Here is a 5,928-nt window from a genome sequence, read left to right as displayed (position 1 = left end):
GCCGTTTAGCACTGAGGTTACTCTAAGACACCATTAAAGTTGTCTCGAATAATGTATTTTTATTTGCTTTGGGGGACGGGGATGGTACTGGGTTGTATGCAAACTTGTAAAATAAAACTTAGAGTGTCTGAAAAGAACTTCATTTCACATATGACCTTTTACAGTAATTGGATCTGAATTATAATCAGTCACCTGAATCCTGAAATAGATAAAATAGTTTTTTAATGTTAAAAAGTTTTAGCCCTTCGTTGATTATCTATCAGTGCTTACAGTCCTGTGAAAATAAGATAAATGAGAAATTTGGTCTCTAATTAGACTTCACTAGATTTACAGCTCTTAATTTATAAGCCGATGCAGCTCATGCCGGCACTAACGCAGATAGAAATGGGGCCACAGTTTTCAATTGATTTAACAATTTAATTGCAGCATTAACATCCATTAACATTTAACTAACCTTTTAAACTAACCTCAGGCACAACCTTAAAGACTAAATGAAGTAAAATTGCATATAAAAAGGTACTAACATCCAGCTGTAAGAAGCCTAAGTGAATCTTAAGGGAGATTTAGAGTTTCTTCCTTACATCAGCAGGAGGGAGTCTGTTTTCCTTCTTGCAAAATTCAGCAGGAGAGTGTGCTCTGATTTATAGGGAAAGGAAATAGGCACATTTGATGGTTGTTAAGGCTCAAGCCTGTCTTCTCGTCTCTAGCGATATCTGAAAGATGTACCATCCCTTACAATGATGAAGAGATCGTGGCCAAATACAAGATGGGATCCGAAAAATAGGACCACGCCAGGGTTGCATGCCAATTTGATAGGGAACTGTAATATAAAATATTTGAAACTCTGTTGGCGTCATGAAACGTGGAGAATACCTGTATTAAATTCAGTTAGCAGCCCTGAACGTTGGTTGGTTGGTTGGTTGGTTGGTCGGTCGGTTTGTTGGTTGGTCAGTTGGTTGGTTGGTCGGTTGGTTGGTTTGAATTTGGGATTGGCTTGCATGCTGAGTGTTTGTCTTTAAAATTTCTTTCAGCCTCTCTCTCTCTCTCTCTCTCTCTCTCTCTCTTTCCCCCCCTCCCCTCCCCCTCCCTCTCTCTCTCTCTCTCTCCAATTGAATGGGAAGATTATAATTGAACAATAGATTATATTTTAAATTTGCAGGAAAATGCAGGGTCTTAGTTGTAAGCTCGGTTTTAAGACCAAAAAGATGAAGGGAGAAGCTTTAAGATATTGTCCCCTGACTTTCAAAAACAAATATGAAATCATAAAACTTCCATTTTCACACACGTGGGCTCCTGTCCAAACACGAGCCGCCCCCTTGAGATACTTCTTCTATTAATGTAACTGTAGAGTTTCCTTAAATGTTAAGGTTGAATGTTTCTGCAAAGCAACACTTGGGACGGTTAAATAAAGTCCCTGAAACATCAACAGGAATGCTGGTACCACACACAGCCCTGAGGCGCTGGGATAACCGGACTGTTCCCATCCACACCGTGTCTGTCCTGAGATGTCTCAGGAATCAGGAAAGCCTCTCAGCCCGCAGAGCTAGTGTCCCAGCTGACAGTATTCATTATCTATGTAGTAGTTCAGTGATCTTGATATTAAAAGCCCATAATTGTAAGCGTTGACACGGTATATTTTCACTCTGCTATTTTTTATGCTTCCAGGCACTTCGGTCCCAATCTATGTCTCAGGGCTCTGAGGATATATTTTAGTAATGCTATGATCATCCAGGAAAGGTTGGGGGTGTGATAGACATGCTTCCTGTGAAAATCTCCTGTAGCATCTCACGAGAAAGGACTGTAATTAACCTCGGTAAACAGGAAGAAAGGTGATCTGAGAAACCACCAGGGTGATAATCAGCCTTTTCTGTTCACATTTGGTTTAGTAATGCCTTATATACAAACATCACAGATGTGTGTAATCTGTCTTATAGATGATCATACACCCCAGTTCAGCCCAGGGTGCGAAGGCTCTGAAGTCAAACTATATGGATTTATAGCCTGCCTTCACCACTTGTAAGTTTTCTGTCCAAGGCAGGTTCTTTAAACATTCCAGTTTTTAAGATCTTTTTCTTAAAAAAAATAAAAAGAAAAAAAAAAGAGACAGTAGATATTTCTTTCCAGGTATGCGTGCTGAAAATTTGGTTTTATAATATGCTTCCATAGGGTTTTCATGGATTTCAGTGTGTGTTTCTACTAAATAATTACATCTCATATACAGAGAGGAATTGTGGAATTTGGAAGAGAGAACATTAAAATATAGTTTTTAAAAATAACTTCGATCATCCCTGTATCAGTTATTATCATTAACGAACGAAGCGAAGTCGGGGCTGGAGGTTTCTGCCCCCTTATTCCTGAGAGCCAACTACAGCTCAGACACACAGCAGGCATTTGATTGACATTTGTTAAATGAATAAATGAATTTACAAGTCCCAAGTAGGAAGACTTCTTCCCTTCACTTCCTCACGCCTTTATGAAAGTTGCCCATTGAAGCAACTAACTCTCTAGCCATTTCCATTTTAAACATCCAAACTGTAGATATACTTCTCTCGAAACAAATGGAACGCTAGCTGACTTCGACACAGCCCTGACATTCCCAGGAGGGTGTTCAGCGGTGTTTCTACTGCAGTCTTGTTCCCAGACCTGTCGTCCAACGTGGCGGAATCTCAGCCAGTGTGGAAATGTGCCGTCACTTAGCATGGTTCACCAGGTACCCACCTCTCCCCACCAGCTGAGCTGTGTTGCCGCTGGTGACGAGATGGCTCGTGACAAGCTCAGGTAAAGGGGACAAAACAGACTCTGGGAGACAGAGACGTGATTCTTTCTGTGTAGAAAGTCTCACTTTCTCCCTCTTTTCTCTCGCTCCTAATGGGCGCCACACGGAGCAAACATAACTTTTGCTTCCATTTGCCAGCAATAAGATAAGGGGAAAATAATATAGCTTTGCAACCCCATAGAAACATTAGCCGTGATTTGCTCTCCACAAGTTGATCGACTTAACCCATGAAACCCAACATCATAGTGCATGCTCTGAAAATTATAATTTGCGTTTGAAGGTATCATTTTGCTGGGTCTTATTTCTTTATCTAAATAGGCCATCCCGTTGAGTTCCTCTACTATTTATTCAGGCAGGTGTTTACTATTTTTGCCTCTTCGTCTTGAAGGCATGGACTCAGTATGTTTTTTAAAAAATATGCTTATAACCCTCATCCTTCTGTTTGATGTTAACATAGCTGCAAATAAATAAAGCCTTTAAAAATGGTCAAGACTTAAAGGCAAAGCGTATTTGGGAAACAAATATCTGAAATGTATTTTGACAGTATCTCTAATATACAAAACTTATCATTAAATCGAAACACTAAGATTTCACTAAAACATCAAAGATGAACTTTTTTGGTAAGTAGCTACTAAAAATGGTTTTGTTCTATCTTACTAGTGAATTTTAAGCATTAACAATAATTAGCAAAATATTTTTAAAATATGAAGATCCCCCTGATGCTGAGTGTTTTACAAAGAGGCTATTGTAGGTATGAAAATTAATATGATGATCTTTTTGAAAAGCCGTTAATCAATATGAACCAAATGTCTTTAAAATGTTTCAACGAAGTTAGTTCACTTATTGGAATCTTGACCGAGGAAATAGTACTAATTGTGAAAAAAATGTTTTGTGTGCAAAATGGTCATTTCTGTGTCACATAAATTGTGAAAAATTAAAAACATAGGCAATCTTAAGTCAGACGTTTAATAAGTTATGGTAAGGTCATTAAATGAAAATCCATAACGTGATCAAAGCTTTCAATGGATTCTGGGTTAAAAAAACGATTATACCCGATTATATATGTTACAAAGGAGGAAGTAAGAGAAGGAAATAAAAGAAGGCATCCAGTGATAATGTTTTTGTTCATACTGGTTAGTTTCCGTTCCTTACCTTCACTTTTTTGAAAAAGAAACATTTATTTGCCAAAAAAAAAATTGTATTAGCACACATAGATAGATTTTCCTTGGAGCTATCATAGAGTATAAGGAGAAGCATGATGGTATTTCGAATATATTGGATCATCCAGCATATTGCCTTTATCTACATTTAAAAAAATACACAAGGAGAGTTCATCAAACACTACTACAGTTTGTTTTTGAGATGCACGAGTTAAAATTTAAAAAAAAAAAGACAAAACAGGAAAAAAAAAAACAAACCAAAAAATTCACGTTCTACCCTCTCTCCTGTCTTCGCTTTGAATTTCCCTGAGTATACTTTGTTTTTCAAAAAGTCTCTCATCAGGCGAAGGGGTGGAGTGGGAGATCCTTGGTTACTTACTAGGAGTGAACACTGAAAACACTGTGCCCTGATGCATTGTGGGGCCTTTCAACAGTCTCTGAGGAGACCGCCTGTGGATCTCCTCGCCTGTCGTATGTCATGTGTAACAGAAACCCAGTACCCAGTCACCAAGGAACCTATCAATGCTGTACAGAACTCAATGGCAATGGCACTCTCCTTTGTGTCGCCTAAAACCAATATTTCTACAAGAAAAAAAAGACAACTTTCCCTAATCCTTTCTACTTCTCTTCTTCTCTTATCCCTTTGCTCTTGTAATATATTCTCTCTCTCTCTCTCTCTCTCTCTCTCTCTCTCTCTCTCTCTCTCTCTCACACACACACACACACACACACACACACACAAGCTTCCACAGGGAAGGATTTGGGGATGTGGGGATTTGGGGTTATAAAAATATCAGCATGGTCTACAGCCATGCCACCCTGAACAAGCTGGATCATGTCTGATCTCAGAAGCTAAGCAGAGTCAGACCTGGTTAGTACTTGGATGGGAGACCACCTAGGAAGACCAGGTGCTGTAGGCATAAAAAAATAAAATAAAATAAAATAAAATAAAATAAATAGATAAAATAAGGGATTGTAAACTGACAAGATCTTTGCAATCTGTGAGGTCAACCAAGGGTTGCCTCGCCTAAAAAAAAAAACAATCAGCGTGCAGAGGATTTTCCCTACTTACCACTGCAGGCTGTGTTGACATACAAGGCACCCGAAGCATCTATTCATTCTGGAATCTTCTGTGGGGAAGAGAGTCACATGGCTGAGTCCTTTGCATTCCGGCTGCGTGTCACTATTATATCTGGAGTAGCATTTCACTCTTATAGTCATAACCATCTGTTAGTCCCCTACAGTCCTGCTCAATTTCCTTTTAATTCTCTTGCTTACATCTTTGTAGAAAATAGCTAGTAATGGGAGAACATGGGTCCAAGAGAGGCACTAGACTTAATTCAATGACACAACCTCATGTCACCTTGCCCTTTTTGTATGTTACAGTTATGGCAGCGGGTGGGTAAGAAGGCTACATAATGTTTGAAAAAATAATGTTAACACGCTGATGATAAGTTTTGAATTGGGTTTTGAATATGCACTTTGGCGTGTGGGTTGATCATGTTTCAGATATATTTGGGGGGGGGTGGAGAAGAATTGGGGACACAGTGTAAAGATATATTTGATCTCAAATGATACACTGGATCTTTTGGTTCTGAAGCTGTTCCGTATTACAGTGTCCCTCATCACCTACCTGTCCTGCCCCAAGCAGTCCCCACAGAGGGAGGAAGGGACATCCTGGGGACATCACAGGCCCTCACTCTATTCTTGCCTTCTCCTCCAGGCCACTCATTAAGGGAGAAGCTTACTCAGCTCTTCACCAACTGTCAAACTAAATCTCACTATTTCATACTCTTAAATCCGTTCCTAAAAACGTAGATATTTCAAAAAGTATTTTTAATATGTTTTAAAGGGGTTTTTAGCTTTTAATCTGAGTATCCTGGGTTTGTCTCCTGATTCCATCTGTTATCGATTATATGTTTATTCTGCGTAACATTAAGAACTAAATTACATGATACATATGAGCCTAACTCATAGAGTACGTCCAGTAAA

The 5,928-nt window shown here is 39.0% G+C and overlaps 1 pseudogene; it reads left to right on the top strand.

Annotated features, from left to right (window-relative positions):
* The first annotated feature begins 4,737 nt into the window (after window positions 1-4,737).
* Window positions 4,738-4,856, top strand: LOC118611737 (annotated as a pseudogene).
* Window positions 4,857-5,928: the final 1,072 nt, after the last annotated feature.

The sequence above is a fragment of the Rousettus aegyptiacus genome, unplaced genomic scaffold, assembly GCF_014176215.1.
Source record: "Rousettus aegyptiacus isolate mRouAeg1 unplaced genomic scaffold, mRouAeg1.p scaffold_m13_p_14, whole genome shotgun sequence".
NCBI classification, from domain to species: Eukaryota; Metazoa; Chordata; class Mammalia; order Chiroptera; family Pteropodidae; genus Rousettus; species Rousettus aegyptiacus.
Note: the sequence above shows the minus strand (reverse complement) of the source record. Positions and strands in the feature narration are given on the sequence as shown.